The 18,840-nt window shown below is 50.9% G+C and overlaps 1 long non-coding RNA gene across 3 annotated transcripts; it reads left to right on the top strand.

Moving 5' to 3' along the window:
* The first annotated feature begins 1,098 nt into the window (after positions 1-1,098).
* On the top strand, positions 1,099-15,485 carry LOC102119786 (uncharacterized). 3 transcript variants are annotated; one of them, XR_006694672.2, is made up of 6 exons: positions 1,099-1,567; positions 5,561-5,653; positions 9,176-9,414; positions 10,495-10,565; positions 13,121-13,218; positions 13,305-15,485. It is a non-coding gene; the product is annotated as an uncharacterized lncRNA (long non-coding RNA). The 3 variants fall into 3 exon arrangements; XR_010581609.1 differs by having other exon boundaries at positions 9,176-10,565; XR_006694673.2 differs by lacking the exon at positions 10,495-10,565.
* Positions 15,486-18,840: the final 3,355 nt, after the last annotated feature.

The raw sequence follows: 18,840 nt of genomic DNA on the forward strand, positions 1-18,840 counted from the left end.
GCTCAAGGCATGGAAGGAAAAATGTCTTCAAACAGCTATTCATGTTTTTAAAATTTTTAACTGGATGAAAGCTGTTCTCCACTACATTTCCTTCCTCGAGTTATTTTAATTCATTCAACCTAAGTTTCTGTTCAAACCGGGGGATAGTGTCCCAGAAGTGAAACTGAGGGGCACACACAGGGAACCATGGTGATTCCTCCACATTCTCACTCAGCAGCCACCAAAAAACACCAGGGACAGTGCCAGGTATCAGGCCCTGTGCTGGGCGCAGAAACCCCGGGTAGAAATCAGAGACAGCCTCTGCACTCACTGGAAGCTGAGTTTATGCTGGTGTTCAAGGGAGGACTCTTGGGGGAAGCCAGTAAATCCCAAGCTAAGAAACTGGTCCCAAGTGACTGATACCCCTCCGATCATGACAGAAGAAGATGCACCATAATGAAAACAAAGACAAATTCTAGAGGAAAACTTACAGAATTCAGGGCTCATAAGATTCCCATGGAATATATCATTTCTGTGGTAGATTCATTTGTAAGTTTTTTAACATGAAGAATCATGTTGGCAGTATAAATTTGATCTTCTGATTCATAGGGGAAACAGGAATTTCCATTTTTCAGTCAACCTGCCTCAGCAGGGCCCAAGGTCTCATACCAGTCCCTTAATGAACATCACAACCCAGAAACCCAGCTTCCAGGCCTCCCTTCCAGTCTCACCACTCCACTTACGGCACCTACAGCTCAAGCGTTTCCTGTTCCTTGTTAATTTCTAGCCCAGGGCCATTCCGAATGTGTGTGTGTGTGTGTGTGTGTGTGTGTGTGTGTGTGTGTGTGTGTGTGCAGGCATGCATTCATATACTGGACACTGTGTATCTGTTGAAGGGTTATAGTTCACCTGTTATTTCTGTGCATTTTTAGGAGGGGACACACCATGCTGCCTTGGCCCATCATTTTCCTGGAACCAGACATTTGGTTATGTAATTCCAAATGTTTTTACAGAGCTGATGCATTTTCCCATTTATAAAAAAATGATGTGTTCTCATGGCGATTGGAGAATATAAAACCCTAAAATGGAAAGCAGAGGAGTGACTGGAAATAAAGCTTTAGAAACTGAATACATGGCTGTGAATGGTAACAACGTCTCTTTCCCAGGGATAAGGATCGACTGAGAAAATCCTCCACGGTGGGTTAGAAGATGCTAAAGAAACATTGAAATATTTGAGCTACAGACTCAGATGGCCAAGAGGCTCCAGAGGGGCAGGCCTGGTGATGAATGGAGCTGCAGAGATTGCACCTGCCGAGGGTGAGAGACAGAAAAATGGCAGAACCTAAACCAGTGCCCCGGCCCCCACCCAGCCTTTGCAATCACCCATTGAGTACCCCGTGTCCGGTGACTTGAGATCAAGACCAAGGAGAAGAGAAAAGTTCACATGTCAAAAATATATCCACAAGCTTCAACCAAACAATAACTTCGAAACATGCCTTTCTCTCTCTCTTGGAAAAGGATTTCTGAATGTCGGAGTGAGATTTGTTACCTGATGATGCCTCAGGTCTGTGAAGACTTCTCCTCCCAGGTGAGAGGACCGAGGGCTTTGATAAACGGCAGTTCTGAGTTGCAAAATTATTAGCAAGATGGTCGGTTTCCACTGAAATAAGAGTTTTTGTTTTAATGTATATTGTAATGAAAGCTTGTAACAGTACTGTACCATAAACACAAACAGCACAATCTTATAAAAATTTCATCTTTATCTATTTTGGGGAGAAATAGTCCTGTCTGCCTAATTGAGGCATCTGTCATTCTGACATTAAATAGTGCATCCTTGGTCCTTTTATTATATCGTGGTACATTTCTCACACCCTGCTAAATTGAAATAATGCTGCTCACTTGGAGATAAAGGGACATAATAGGTATTTTATAATGAGGGGGACAGAGGATTTATCTTGCATCCAGGCTGAGAATTGCTTTATCTTTTTCCTGGGGTTTGCTGCCCTAAAGGGAGCTTTAGCTCGTCGTATCTCTCAAAACTCCAATAAGAGAAGAATCAAATGAGAAACAGTTAGACAAGAATTAGAAATGTGATTCAGGCAGTCAGTCATCTGTGCACTCTGGGAACAGCTCTACGGGCAGCTCAGGTGGGCGGGGCCTGGCCCAGCCACAGACAGCATGTCAATGTTGAAAATTAAATCCCATTTACTATTTTTTAATAGTCCAATCTCTCCCCTGGAGCATCCCAGCCTTTGTTTCAAAATATTTGATTCAACTTACTCTATTTCACTTTCCTGAATAAAATCATAGACTTATGATTTCATAGTGTTCATAAAATCATAGACTTTCCGTGCTCAAATGACTTTGAGTCACCTACTCAAAGCATCTCACTAGTGTTCGAGGGCTCTGTAGTCACCCTACAAAGCCATCTTCCTTTCAGGATTTCAACATTTCCAGGGTTAAGAGTTTAATCGAGACTTCCCAGTTTAAATACCGACTCCTCTGTGTGATGCTGGGCAGCTTTCACAGCCTCTCTCTGCCTCAGCTTCTTTACTATTTATAAAATAGCAACAGTAATAGCACCCAATAAGAGTACTAATACTTCCTTTATTATTTCCAGCACAACCACTCTTTCATTTCTGTTAGTCATAGCTCCTTAAACCTCTCTGTGCCTACTACCGAGTCAAGGGATCCACCATAAGAGTCATGATGATGATAGTGATGGTGATAATGATGATGATTATGATGATGATGGTGGTGGTGATGGTGATGATGGTGATGACGGAGATGGTAATGATGGTGGTGATGGAGATGGTAATGATGGTGATGATAACGGTAATGATGGTATTGGTGATGATGGTGATCACAGTGATGATGGTAAGAATGGTGGTGATGACGGTAATGACGATGATGGTGATGATGGTGATGGTGGTAATGATGGTGATGATGGTGATGGTGGTAATGATGATGGTGATGATGGTGATGATTGTAATGATGATGGTGATCACAGTGATGATAGTAAGGATGCTGCTGCTGGTGGTGGTGGTGGTGATAATGTAATGATGGTGATGGTGATGGTGGTAATGATGATGGTGATCACAGTGTTGACAGTAAAGATGGTGTTGATGATAATGGTGATGGTGGTGGTGGTGGTGATGGTGACGATGATGGTGGTGATGATGGTGATGGTGATGGTGGTAATAATGATGATGGTGATCACAGCGATGATGGTAAGGACGGTGGTGGTGGTGGTGGTGGTGATGGTGATGATGATGTAATGATGACGGTGATGATGATGATGATGGTAACCGTGATGGTGGTAATCATGATGATGATCCCAGTGATGAAAGTAAGGATGGTGTTGATGATAATGGTGATGGTGGTGGTGGTGGTAATGATGATCATGACGATCATGTAATGACAGCAGCCAGCCAACATTCGTGAGGCATTTACTAAGTGTTCACACTGTTTTCAATGCTTTGTACATATTCATTCGTTTTACCCCAACAGCAGTCCTATGACATAGGGACAATTATTGCAAATGAGAACATTGGAGCTTATGTTTGCTCAAGGCTGCCTACCTGGCAAGGGTCTGACTGGGATTCAGACCTAGGCAGCTGCTCCATCGATCAGCTCTGCACACTTTCTCCATGTTGTACAGACCAACAGGCCCCCTCTTCTCCTGGGTGCCCAAGGGCAGAGGCCAGAGTGTTAGGCTGCAGTCTCCTCTTGGCATCCCAAGGAGAGGAGACCAGGTGGCTCACACTAAGTAAACTCAATTCCAAGGACAGACTGGCTGCCAATGCTTCTCTCTCAACACAGTGAGTTACACAAAAAGGATAACAAAGCCAGTGGCCATGAATTGCCTGACCTATGTTCAGTAGAAAGAGGTTTATTTTATGTAGGAAATGTCTACATAAAAGATGAGGTTTATTATATTGTTGGTACCAAATCCTGAGTGGATGATGCATCTTCTTTTGTAACTGCAGACACTAGAGAAGAGAAATGGCTCATACAATCTATTTATGTGTGAAGTATGACGTGCCAGCTCACCAGTGGACCCTTCTGTTGGTACATTCTGCTATCTCGCTCCCCAAATTTCTGCCCAGCACCATTCACTGACCTGGGAGTCAGCAGTTAGATGCCATAGATCCAAAGTATTTAAAGTCTTCAAATTGCAGTTTTAAATGTTTAAATTATACCAACATCTCTTTTAGCCCTACTCCTTCTTATGTAAGAGCTACCTTTATATTCTCTAAAAGGAATCAAATGTAAATTTCCCTGAACCATGAACTGTGAAAACAGCACCAATGCATCTTAGGTCTAATAGAGAGTGAGAGAAGGATTTTGCTTGTTTTTCCAGTAACCTGTGGGTATCAAAGGTTTTCATAAGATAAGTCATTGACTTGGTGTTTCAGAATAATCACATTAAGCATCTGACCCTGAAGACTCTTTAACTGGGGATAAGGACTCTGTGAAATAGAGTAACAATGACAGCTTTCACCCCATGCCACAGCCAATAGAAGCCAGGCCCAGATGATACGCCCAGGAGGTCGTCATATCCAGGGATGTGACAGAGCACAGACGGAGATCAGGCTGGGAGGGGGTGGGACCCAGAGCAGGCATAGGCCTCCTTCTCCCAACCTCCCAACTCCCAGGCTGCCAGCAGCCCTCTTCTCCAAGACAGCTTTCTCCAAAGGGAACATTGAGCTGCCCACTGAGAGTCTGGGGTCCCATCCTCTGCCCAGGCTTTGGGGTCCTGTCTCCCTGGAAGGGAAGATTCCTTCCCCTAAAGAGAAACCTAGAAAAAAAGGTAGCTGGGGGTCTTGGGGAAGCCATTACTGGCAGTTGTGAGCCCCAGCAGAGGTGGAACCCAGTTAGGAAAGCACAGACCAAGAACTGGGCAGCCCACGACTCTTAAGGTCACAGGGGAGGACTCAGCCGAGGATCAAACCCCACTGGGGTGGCCGGGGGCCATGGCAAGGGGAACATCCCCCCCCGCCGCCCCAGCTTCTCACACATCCTGACCCCAGGCCCTACAGGGTTCAAGGCTGGGTGGGAAGTGTGGCAAGAAGGGCAGCCCTTGGAAAGTCATGGGCCATCGCACGGTGCCTGCACCATCCTGTCCCTGGCTCAGAAAGAACAGGAGGACCCCTGCCCCATCTCCCAGCTCTAGCATCTCGGAATCTAGGGAGAGGAGGAGCGGAGATCCCAAAGGTTCCTCAGCTGAGGGAGCCATGCTGCACTCCAAGGAGCCCTATCTAGGACAGGGCACAGTACTGTCCTGTGTGTTGTGGCCTCCTATGGGACTCTTTCTCTCTGTTTTACGTCTTCCCTGCATCTCCCACCCAAACCTCATTGCCCACAAACAGAATCCCTCCAACCCATTCCGTGACGTGGATGGACTTTTGCCTGCAATGGGGAGACTGGCCTTGTCATGGGCTTGGATTGGGGGGCTCAGATCCAGGGGCTCTCCCAAACCTGGGGTGGCAGGAGGGGATGGCTCCCAAGGCCCCATGCAGCTCGGGGACCCAGGTATAGAGCCAGAAGGTAAAGCAAGCAACGATCTTCGTTTCTGCAGGGTCTCGAGGGAAGTGGAAGGAAGCGCCCATCAAGTTAATGCTGGAAACCTAGTCCCGTGTGTGACCCGAGGGAACTCGTCATCGTGCGTTTGGTGAGCGAAGGCTGAGCCTGCTTTGTTCTTGGTGCGCCGTGGTGTACGGTGAGCCTTCTCCATCATCCCACATGGGCTGGGCCTGTAGGCTCCGCTCCCATTCTCACCTCCCCTAAGGCCTGGGTTCCCTTACATTGTTCTTCTCTGACTGCATTAATTGTTGACCAGTCTAATTCCTGACCTCTGGAGTGGAAGGAGACCGTGGGAGTCCTCCGGGGGGAAATCCCAGGAGAAAGTTACATTTCACGACGAATATGAGTGTCAGTGCCGTCAAGGCACTGACGGAAAGTTCCTCCCAAATATAAACTTCCGTCTGCTTCAAAGAATGGAATTTTCTGAATCTCTCAAGTGGGAGTGGCAGAGAGGAGCATGGCATGGAGTTTGGTGGAGGCCAGGGCATCTTACGAAAAAAAAAAAAAAAGCCATAGAAACCATAAGCCAAACCAAGGAGTTATGGATTGAAAGGGACCCCTCACACACACACAAAGGGAAAAAGAGGCTCCCACCCAGCCTCACATGCCCACCCGCAGGGCTGTCGGGTTCAGGCTGTCTGCCAGCAGGGAGAGCCAGGAGAGAAGTGGCCCTGGCCCCAACCCCGCCTCCCTGTCCACGGCCCCCTTGTCCCCTTGTCTCTCTTTTGGCCTTTGGCCTTGGTCTTCCATTCATTCATCCATTTCTTTGAACAACAGAAAGAGCTCCTGAAAAGCCTGCAGGGGGCCGCATAGTCAGCCCCAGAGGTGAGTTTAAAGGGTCCCAGGTGAGTCACTACCTGGGTCCAGGGCAACCTGATGCACTGTCCACCTCTGAACTGCATTTTTCTCTGCTTGAAACCGGCCCCCAAGCCAGATTTGAGCCAAGAAGATAGCAGCCAGGCTTGGAGGAATGGGGAGTAGAAAGGAAATTAAGTGGACACTTAGGGCTAAAGCTACACCCTGGCCAAGGAACACTGAGAAACTGAGGGAAAGGGAAGCAGGGGGAGGGAAAATAGGGAGGAAAGTACCACCTGCCTCTCCTGTATGAACCACAGATTCAATAATAGGGTGACTCATCCTGTCATCCCATTATTGGCAGAAATGCTGCTCAGAATATATTTGATTTGCTAATATCCTGGGCCTCAGATATACCCCTTAGGTTCTATCAGAGCGAGGATGTTGCAGAAAACCTGTGCTCCTGGCTGTACACATGGCAATGACAGTTCCTGCCCTCCCAGCTCCAGGGAGGGGCTTCAACATTCTGCTTTTCACAAAGTTTGTTTCCTTCCTGTGACTCTGAGCTCAGTGTCTCAGTGGAGCCTTGTGAATGTGAGAAGGATGCATCTGCTGTGTTCTTGGGCCACCATAGTGTGGGATTTGCCAGGCTTTGCAGGAGACAGGGTGAAGTCGAGGCATCCACTCTGTGCACAGCTCCCACGTCTGAGCGTGGAAGTCTCGGGCTGGGCTCTCAGTCAGGGACAGCCTAGGGAGTCAGATGTGCAGGTATTGGGGTCTGAAGAGCGCTCACGTCCTCTGCCGTCTCCACTAGTGGGTAAAACTCAGGCTCAGGGATTCAGGAACTGGAGGCTGAATATACAAACAGACAGTGGGCAAACCATACGTGGAAAGACAGCTCTGACCCATGACCTGCAGCACCAGCGCAGGAAGCCACCCCTTCCCTATAGACCCAGCCCAGGAAACCACCCCTTCCCTATACCACCCCTTCCCTACAGACCTCGCCCAGGAGACCACCCCACCCAGCCCAGGAGACCGCCCCTTCCCTGCAGACCCAGCCCAGGAGACCGCACCTTCCCTATAGACCCTGCCCAGGAGACCACCCCTTCCCTACAGACCCCACCCAGGAGACCGCCCCTTCCCTATAGACCCAGCCCAGGACACCGCCCCACCCAGCCCAGGAGACCGCACCTTCCCTATAGACCTCGCCCAGGAGACCGCCCCTTCCCTACAGACCCAGCCCAGGAGACCATCCCTTCCCTACAGACCCCGCCCAGGAGACCGCCCCTTCCCTGCAGACCCAGCCCAGGAGACCACCCCTTCCCTACAGACCCAACCCAGGAGACCACCCCTTCCCTACAGAGCCCGCCCAGGACACCGCCCCACCCAGCCCAGGAGACCACCCCTTCCCTGCAGACCCAGCCCAGGAGACCACCCCTTCCCTAAAGACCCAACCCAGGAGACCGCCCCTTCCCTATAGACCCCACCCAGGACACCGTCCCACCCAGCCCAGGAGACCGCACCTTCCCTATAGACCCAGCCCAGGAGACCGCCCCTTCCCTGCAGACCCAGCCAGGAGGCCGCCCCTTCTCTACAGACCCTGCCCAGGAGACCTCCCTTTCCCTACAGACCCCGCCCAGGAGACCACCTCTTCTCTACAGACCCAGCCCAGGAGACCACCCCTTCCCTACAGACCCAACCCAGGAGACCGCCCCTTCCCTACAGACCCCGCCCAGGAGACCGCCCCTTCCCTACAGACCCTGCCCAGGAGACCGCCCCTTCCCTGCAGACCCCGCCCAGGAGACCGCCCCTTCCCTGCAGACCCCGCCCAGGAGACCGCCCCTTCCCTGCAGACCCCGCCCAGGAGACCGCCCCTTCCCTGCAGACCCCCCCCCAGGAGACCGCCCCTTCCCTACAGACCCCGCCCAGGGGCCAGCCTGTTGCCATGAGTCAGACTTGCAAACGTCAGATCACCATCCCTCAAACAGCCCAGGACACCAAACAATAACCCCTGTCACAGCCAGCCCCGGGTGGCCAGGCCTTGATTAGCAACTGATGACTTCCCTAATTTTTGTCCCCACTTCCAATTCATATTCCAACTCTAAACATGCCCCCTCCCCAATCCTGTCACAGGACGCCTGCTTCTGGTCAGCTGCCTCCAGCTCCCCAGGCCAACAGCCTCTGTGGGGGCTCACCTGGAACCTCCCCATCTCCACCTTGAAGCTTCCCACTCCCCTGCCTGCCTTTGAGGCAAGCGATGGTGGCCGACTCCTGCGCAAGCTCCAAACAATGGACCTCTGCTTTCCTCATTGGGAGCAGGGTCTTCCCTCATTTCCAAGCCCTGAGCACAGCGGCGGAGTCCAAGCAGCAGCAGCCTACCCCTCAGTGCTTCAGCAAAGCAGAGACACCGGTGGGAGCAGGAGGGCCCAGGCGGAACCTTCTGGAGCAGGTCCTGGAGCTCCTGGCTGGCTCCTGAGCTTCCCCTCTGAGGTCCTGCACAACCGTATCTGCTGAATGCTGAGAGGACCAAGCTGGGAAACAGAGGGAGCAGGTCACAGGATAGGAACTTGGGAAGAAAAACGCTTTCCTTCCCCAGGGGCTCCAGCAGGGTGGCGAGGGGCTGAAAAGAGGGACTGGGTTCAGTGTCCCATTCAGGGCACATGCCGTCTCGAATTGGGAGAAGAGGGTATTTTTCAGCATTTGTGCTAAACTTGCGTGTGTACATATTCGCTGGCACTTCGGCAGCTGTTGGTTTGCTCTCGCTAAGCGTTATTTTATTATTCAAACCAGAGTTTGGTTCATTATCTCTCTGCAGAGCTTCTTGCAAGCAGAACTCCCACACTCCGACATCGCTGTCCAGAGTCAGTCCTGTGGGACTCTCAGAGTACAGAAAATTCTGAGAGCTCCGTGATGAGAGGGAAGGCTCAGCGTGGAAAACAAGGCGGTCCCACTCCTCCGCCTTCAGTTCTCCAGGGCAAGCGGGGCAGAGCTGTCCGAGATTCTGGGAATCTTCACTGTTTCTAGTTCAGCACAAAGGTGGGGTGTGGCTTGGAGGTAAGAACCAGAAACAGGACCCTGGGACTCAGGGAACATCGGTGGGGAATGAGCTGGGTCAAGGGAGCCAGTCCTGGGCCAGCCCCAGAGGCTGAGTCAGAGGTCAGGCCGGGCCCAGGAGATCCTGGCCGAGAGCTCCGGGAAGTGCTGGTGCAAGTGGGCTGGGTGTGCAGCCAGCGGGAATAGTGGGGCAGAGAAGGGGTACAGAAGGGCCGGCAGGCAGGTAATAATGAGAGGAACAGGAGGAGGCAGGTTATGGCAAGTCACAGGGCCTGGGCAAAGGAGCTGGGGTCAGCAATAATATAGAAGAGATCAGAGGCCAGACCCCACCCAGGCCTGGCAGATGTAGGGAGGGCTTCTGGAGGAAGTGGGAGCAGACTCCATGCAAGGGAGGGGCTGGGGAAGGAAGCTCAGGCCCAGGCAAAGAGGCAAGGAAGTCAGGCAGAGGAGAGGCAGGGGTCTCTGGGAGCTGGGGCCTCTCTGGTTCTTTGGGTTTCTGCAAGATAGAATGCTGTGTGCTCCACAACTTCTCCTCAGCTACCACCAGACCCTTGGGGGCATCACAGCAACCCTCAACACAGCCTGCTTTGCTGGACACGTGCCCTGAACTTTGAGACCCAAGCTAGGGCTTGATTTAGGCCATTGTTGTTCACTCAATCGCCAGGCTCTGCTTATAACAATAGCAAAAACACCAATAAGAATTGTTAGGGACTTCCTGGAGTCCAAATTATTTGGGTTATACAAATTATTCAGGCTGCTTCCTGGGACCCCAAAACCAAGCAGTGAAATAAAAGTTAAAGGTGAGCAGACAGAAAGAAAGCCTCAAATTCCAACTACGATTAGCCCCAAGATGAGAAGACAGCGCACAGCAGCTCCCTAACCAAAACATGCTGCTTACACTGAACAAACATCACATGCGCCATGACGGCCGCACGCCCACTGCACAGTGCATGCTCCAGGGAACTCTTAAACTGGAGTAAGTTATCTCCCACGGCTTAGTCCATGCTGCGCTGCCATAACAGAATACCTGAGACTGGGTAATTTATAAATAACGGAGATTTATTTCTTACAACTCTTGAGGCTGGGAAGTCCAAGGCCATGGTGCCCCCATCTGATGAGGGCCTTCTTGCTGTGTCATCCCATGGAGAAAGGTAGGAGGGCAAGAGACGGAGAGGAGGGAAGGAGATCAAACTCATCTTTTCACTGGGAGTTCATTCCCTTGAAAATTAACCCACCCTCATGATAACTAACCCACTCCCATGATAACTAACCCACTCCCATGATAACTAACCCACTCGCATGATAACCAACCCACACCCATGATCACGAACCCACACCCATGATAACTAGCCCACACCCATGATAACTAGCCCACTCCTGTGATGACTAACCCACTCTTATGATAACTAACCCACTCCCATGATCACTAATCCACTCCCATGATCACTAACCCACTCTCATAATAACTAACCCACTCCCATGATTATTAGCCCACTCGCATGATGACTAACCCACTCCCATGATGACTAACCCACTCTCATGATCACTAACCCACTCCCATGATCACTAACCCACTCGCATGATCACTAACCCACTGTCATGATCACTAACCCACTCGCATGATCACTAACCCACTCGCATGATCACTAACGCACTCCCATGATCACTAACCCACTCGCATGATCACTAACCCACCGTCATGATCACTAACCCACTCGCATGATGACTAACCCACTCCCATGATCACTAACCCACTCACATGATCACTAACCCACTCGCATGATCACTAACCCACTGTCATGATCACTAATCCACTCGCATGATCACTAACCCACTCGCATGATGACTAACCCACTCCCATGATTGCTAACCTGCACCCATGATCACTAACCCACTCTCATGCTAACTAACCCACTCCCATGCTAACTAACCCACTTCCATGATCATTAACCCACTCTCATGATCATTAACCAACTCTCATGCTAACTAACCCACTTCCAGGATAACTAACCCACTCCCATGATCACTAACCCACTCCCATGATGACTAACCCACTCTTATGATAACTAACCCACTCCCATGATCACTAATCCACTCCCATGATCACTAACCCACTCTCATGATAACTAACCCACTCCCATGATTATTAACCCACTCGCATGATGACTAACCCACTCCCATGATGACTAGCCCAGTCTCATGATCACTAACCCACTCCCATGATCACTAACCCACTCGCATGATCACTAACCCACTGTCATGATCACTAACCCACTCGCATGATGACTAACCCACTCCCATGATCACTAACCCACTCGCATGATCACTAACCCACTCGCATGATCACTAACCCACTGTCATGATCACTAACCCACTCGCATGATCACTAACCCACTCGCATGATGACTAACCCACTCCCATGATCGCTAACCCGCACCCATGATCAGTAACCCACTCTCATGCTAACTAACCCACTCCCATGCTAACTAACCCACTTCCATGATCATTAACCCACTCTCATGATCATTAACCAACTCTCATGCTAACTAACCCACTTCCAGGATAACTAACCCACTCCCATGATCACTAACCCACTCCCATGATCACTAACCCACTCCCATGATCACTAACCCGCACCCATGATCACTAACCCACTCTCATGCTAACTAACCCACTCCCATGCTAACTAACCCACTTCCATGATCATTAACCTGCTCTCATGATCATTAACCCACTCTTATGCTAACTAACCCACTTCCATGATAACTAACCCACTCCCATGATCACTAACCCACTCCCATGATCACTAACCCACTCTCATGATCACTAACCCGCTCTCATGATCACTAACCCACTCCCATGATAACTAACCCACTCCCATGATCATTAACCCACTCCCATGATCACTAACCCACTCCCATGATCACTAACCCACTCCCATGATCATTAACCCACTCGTATGATCACGAATCCACTCCTATGATCACTAACCCACTCTCATGCTAACTAACCCACTCCCATGATGACTAACCCACTCCCATGATCACTAACCTGCACCCATGATCACTAACCCACTCTCATGATAACTAACCCATTCCCATGATCACTAACCCACTCCCATGATAAGTAACCCACTGTCATGATCACTAACCCACTCCCATGATAAGTAACCCACTCCCATGATGACTAACCCACTCCCATGATCACTAACCCACTCCCATGATCACTAACCCACTCCCATGATAGCTAACCCACTCTCATGCTAACTAATCCACTCCCATGATGACTAACCCACTCCCATGATCATTAACCCACTCTCATGATCACAAACCCACTCCCATGATGACTAACCCACCCCACTCCCATGATCACTAACCTGCACCCATGATCACTAACCCACTCCCATGATCACTAACTCACTCCCATGATAACTAACCCACTCCCATGATCATTAACCCTCTCCCATGATCATTAACCCACTGCCATGATAACTAACCCACTATCATGATAACTAACCCACTCTCATGATATCTAACCCATTCGCATGCTAACTAACCCACTCCCATGATCACTAACCCACTCCCATGATCACTAACCCACTCCCATGATCGCTAACCTGCACCCATGATCACGAACCCACTCTCGAGGTAAGAGTATTCATACATTCATGAAGCGAGAGCCCTCATGGCCTAATCATCTCTTAAAGGTCCCGCCTCTCAATGCTGTTGCATTGGGGATCAAGTTTCAAACACGTGAACTTTGAGGGACGTCTTCAGACTACAGCACCCACCCACTTGGATGTTTGTAAGTAGTGACTGCAAATAAATGTCTATGGATCCACATAAAAGCCCCAACAGAGAAGCTGAGTCTTTGTGCACCTCTGTCTTTAGGAAGGAAATGCGGAAAGGGAGCAGCCACCTTAATACTTTGGGGATGAAGAAGCCATTTATTCATTTTCTATCCTTTCTTTTCTTTTTTTTTTTTTTTTTTTGAGATGGAGTCTCGCTCTGTCGCCCAGGCTGGAGTGCAGTGGCGGCTTCTCGGCTCACTGCAAGCTCTGCCTCCCGGGTTCAGGCCATTCTCCTGCCTCAGCCTGCCAAGTAGCTGGGACTACAGGCACCCGCCACCACGCCTGGCTAATTTTTTGTATTTTTAGTAGAGACGGGGTTTCACCGTATTAACCAGAATGGTCTCAATCTCCTGACCTCGTGATCTGCCTGCCTCGGCCTCCCAAAGTGCTGGGATTACAGGCATGAGCCACCGCGCCCGGCCTTCATTTTCCATCCTTTCAATGAGCATTTTTTTTTTTTTTTTGGAGACGGAGTCTGGCTCTGTCGCCCGGGCTGGAGTGCAGTGGCCGGATCTCAGGTCACTGCAAGCTCCGCCCCCCGGGTTTACGCCATTCTCCTGCCTCAGCCTCCCGAGTAGCTGGGACTACAGGCGCCCGCCGCCTCGCCCGGCTAGTTTTTTTGTTTTTTTTTAGTAGAGACGGGGTTTCACCGTGTTCGCCAGGATGGTCTCGATCTCCTGACCTCGTGATCCGCCCGTCTCGGCCTCCCAAAGTGCTGGGATTACAGGCTTGAGCCACCGCACCCGGCCTCAATGAGCATTTAAGGAATGGCCAGTGCGTCCTTGGGGATTGCAAGGCAGGGGCCATGCTTGATGCCTGGGGGATGCTGAGACTCAGAGAAGACTCTCCGTGAGCATCTCTTGGTGTGGACCAGGACACGCTGCAATCCTCAGCAGCTGTTCAGTTGGTCACAACATGATGCGACTCCTTCTATGTCCTCATCTCACTTCCCAAAATAGAATTCAAGACAGGAACTGACTGGTTGGGACCAACTGGACGATGTCCACTGTGGCCACCTACCCACAGCATCCCATCTTGGTGAAGATGAGAAGGCAGAGGAGGGACAGGCAAACTCTGGGGCCAGAGCTCACGAACTGGGAGCTTCCACGCCTTGCCAGTCCCTCTTTTCCACATTGAGGACACAATCGGCAGTTCCAGTTACTATTTGTGCTTGCTACAAAGGAGTATTTTAGATTAAAAAGGAAACATTTGTCAGCAGGCTTTGGAGCCACAATTCCCTATTAGTGGTTGATTTCATACAACCAGAGTGTCATAGGACTACCGTGGCCACAGATCTTGGATTTTCAGGGATAAGTCCCAGTCGCCCATCTCTATTCTTTTAAGCAAAGATGATTTATCACATGGATGACTTAAATTTGGGCCCTTGTAAGACTCTTTGTATAAATGCATTTAAACATCAGGAAGAATGCTGTCAGAACACCGGCTTTGATACTGTATTTAAAAGGGTGATCTCTGCGTGGCCTTGACAGACAGCACTTTGCAAAGGAGTCCATCAAATAAACATCATTTGGATAATGTCGCAATCTCTGGACAAATCTGGAAACCCACTGGGGCAGCAAAGAATTAGGCTCTAGAGTCACCTGTCTGGAGAGAAAGCTCCTTGGTCATCTCAAGTAGGTCTTGCCTGAAAGTGTTTGGGGCCATCTATGAGAGTGCTTCATCCTCAGGGCTTCGAAATGGAGTAAATGTTTCAAAAACGGGAATGAAATCAGCTTCTCCATCTTGCTCTCACGACAACGCCTGATGGATGCTTCCCTCCAGAATCAATAGAAAAGTTTATTTAGAGATTTGGGAGAGAGTCTGGGGGAAGGGGAGCCGTGCAAACAAATATTCCCCCAGCTGGCTTCCCTTACGTTGAGATCTGTAAATAATATTCTGCAATAACAGAAGTTATGAACCAACAGTTCTCACGGAGAGGAGAAAATAATGGCAAATAAAAGCACTCATGCCCAGAACATAAACCATCGTTCCTCCTGAGACTGACGAATGGAAACACTTACCTCGGCCACCAAGGGGAGCAGTAAGGGATCAGGTGAGGGTGGGGGCAGAACCGGGGGAGACCAGCTCAGCCCCCAGCCTGGGTCGTCAATCATTTGTCAGCTGAGCCCACCATGTATGCACTAGAGGGTACTTAATTGCTCATAAAAATGATTTGCTGGGTGTTTCGTTTTTTTAATAAACTATGGGGGTGGAGAAAACATGAGGTTCCATGGAGCGTTGGCTTTTTACCTTTCAAATTCATAAAAACAAGCCCATGATCAGGAAGGAGAGCCAGGGAGGGAGTGGGCCGGGAGGATGCTCTGGGGATGGGGAGCGGAGCTCATTTATGGAGAGTGTTTTCCTGCTGGTGGGAGACGGAAGGCCCTGCTGTGATGCTCCGGCACCACCGCCCACCCTGGGATGCCCAAACTTCTACTTCCACATCCATTCTCCCTGGCGACTCATCCATGCATAAGCCTGTCCTGTGGCTATTGGCCAGGTGCCTCCCCTGCTTAAGAGTTAGGAGGCTGGTTACCCAAGGACATTGGCAAGAGGGTGGGATCGGGGGCTGCAGACGCCCCCTGTGCCCTTCTCCTCAAATCTGCCCTTGACACGTCCAGGAATCACAAGGCCGGAGCACAAGGCTGGGGGAGGACTCTGCAGGCGGGACCCTCATCTGTCTTGCACACGACTTCCTCCCCCGGTACATCGCACAATCCTGGACACAGTAGGTGCTCAATAAATAATGCGCCCAGGGTAACAGACCCCCATGAAGCAGCCACTTTCCTCTGAGGGAAATCACACTAAGCATTTATTAAACAAACGGCAGAATTCTGGGACAGCCCCCAGCCTTCAGACAGCGGTCCCTCTAATCCACCCCCCACCAGGCTCCACCTGCCCCAGACCTGCCCCAGACCTCATCTTCCCTCCCTCCTGGCTGGAGGCTTCCCTGAGGAGAGACCAGCCAGCCCAAACATGTCACCATACACAAGCCTGCCGCCCCGCTGCCCCGGTGTGATTACTTCTCCTCGTCGCTTCTCCAGGCTGCAGAGCCCATGCTGAGCAGCCACTGGGCAGAAATGTCAGCTCCTAAATCAAAGACATACATCACCGCCGCCCAAATTAACACGTTTTATGGAGCCGTAAATGATTTTATGATAAATAGGCGCTGAGGGTTATGAATCAGGTTATGCAACCGCCGTCTTACCCCTCAGCCCTAATCCCCGTGGCTTTCAATTGAGCGGCGATACAGGGGGCGCGGAATGACATTTAGTTACATTAAATTGCAAGCATGCCTTTTCCCCTCGCTGTTTTCCCCACATAAAATGAGGATGAATGCCCCTTCAGCAGCTCCCAGGCCTTTCTCAGCCGCAGGAACGGACTCGGCGCCCCGGGTCGCTGTGAGTGATTCATGAGGCCCGGCCCCCATCTCAGGGAGGCCTGAAGGCCACATCTGGGCAGAGATGGGCTAAGTAGGCTGCTCATTAGCCGAACCCTGACAACAAAAGAGGAAAATGGTGCCTGGAAGCCGCGGACCCCCAAGAGCAGGCTCAGAGAGCGGGGAGAATCTCACCGAGAGCTCTGTGGACCAGATCTTCCCTTGCACTCAGGCTCAACTATGGACGTGGCTTTTCAGAAGAGCCCGTTGTTAGACCACAGGACATCTTCTCAAAGGCAGGGCAGGTCGGGGTGGGGGCAGCAGCGGGAGACTGGGCTTTACGAAGGACTGTTTTCCTGGAAAGAAAGGAGAGAATGGGGAGGGGAGCGGAGGGGAGGCTAAGGAGCCCCTGGCTTGGCAGTCAGCCCTTCTCACACCAAGAAGAAGCCTCATTCCAGAGACGCCCTGAAAACGGACAGGCACCTCAGCTTCTCTCCTTTCCTGAGATCTGAGGGATCATTCCATTTCAGCCCTGAGAAAGCAGGAAGCCTCCTGCCATCCTGGCCAGAAGATGAACTTTTAACTTGGGGAGTGAGGGAGGAGAACACTTTTTAAAGATTTACAAAAACTCAGTGAAAGTTAAGTCTTTCGAGTGGATGAGAAGTTAAGGATGGAGAAGGTGGGAAAAGGGTTCCATGGCTGAAATGGAGAGGAGAGAAAACATTTCCGCACCCCATGACTCTCCCCGCTGCCTAAAAACACAATTCCCACCTGGTCCCAAGCACCTGGGCAGGGTCCGTCTTTCAGTGTCGCGTGGCTTCTAGAACAGTAAATGAAGTCAGACGTCTTCTCTCACTCTTTTCATCCTCACCTTTCTCCCCACACATATCAGGAAAAAATATCTCCTTGGTTGTGCAGTCCTGAAGAACATTCAGCTGTTTCACTGAAACGCTCATCTCTGCTGATAATATTTCACATCCATCTAGGCCCTGGGCGTCAGGGAACGAGGCCCACTGCGGGCTGTGTGGTAGGGAGAGCTGATAGGTAGCTACCTGGAGGAATCCATGAGCCCCAGTGCTCAGCTCTGGGGGGCAGGGGCCTTCCCCAAGCTGGGCGATCAGAGGACACCTCACACGTAGGTTTTCCAGCACCTGTTCTAGCCTCTGATAGGCCACAGTATATTTCGGAAACAGGTACAATAAATGGGGGTGCCAGCAGCAACAGATCATCTCTGAGGCTCAGAAACAAAAACAAATTCATCTTTTTGGGAATGAACTCAGAGCTTGGAGTCTGTTCCTTGAACCTCACTCCTGGTCTAAGCCTCTCTCTTCCTCGATGCCGGAAAAACGTTATACTCAGCTGGACACTGCTTGGAACTGAACTGAAGGAACGACTGTGATAAATGTGGGCAATGCTGAGATTAAGCAGAAGTCGAGAATGAGGACCCAACACACACCCCGTTCTTGGTGGGAACTGAGCCTCTGGCTCGGCCACCAACGCCGGCCTTGCTGACATCATACCTCGTATGGCAGTGGGCATCAGCCACCAACGCCGGCCTTGCTGACATCATACCTCGTATGGCAATGGGCATGCAGCCACCAACGCCGGCCTTGCTGACGTCATACCTCGTATGGCAATGGGCACGCAGCCACCAGTGCCGGCCTTGCTGACGTCATACCTCGTATGGCAATGGGCATGCAGCCACCAACGCCGGCCTTGCTGACGTCATACCTCGTATGGCAATGGGCATGCAGCCACCAACGCCGGCCTTGCTGACGTCATACCTCGTATGGCAATGGGCATGCAGCCACCAACGCCGGCCTTGCTGACGTCATACCTCGTATGGCAATGGGCATGCAGCCACCAACGCCGGCCTTGCTGATGTCATACCTCGTATGGCAATGGGCATGCAGCCACCAACGCCGGCCTTGCTGACATCATACCTCGTATGGCAGTGGGCATGCAGCCACCAACGCCGGCCTTGCTGACGTCATACCTCGTATGGCAGTGGGCATCAGCCACCAACGCCGGCCTTGCTGACGTCATACCTCGTATGGCAGTGGGCATCAGCCACCAACGCCGGCCTTGCTGACGTCATACCTCGTATGGCAGTGGGCATGCAGGAAGCTTCTAGGTTCTTTCACCATCACCAATAGACGTTTATTGCACACTTATGACGTACTCCTCATGTACGTAA

This window comes from Macaca fascicularis, chromosome 1 (assembly GCF_037993035.2).
Source record: "Macaca fascicularis isolate 582-1 chromosome 1, T2T-MFA8v1.1".
In the NCBI taxonomy this organism is placed as follows: Eukaryota; Metazoa; Chordata; class Mammalia; order Primates; family Cercopithecidae; genus Macaca; species Macaca fascicularis.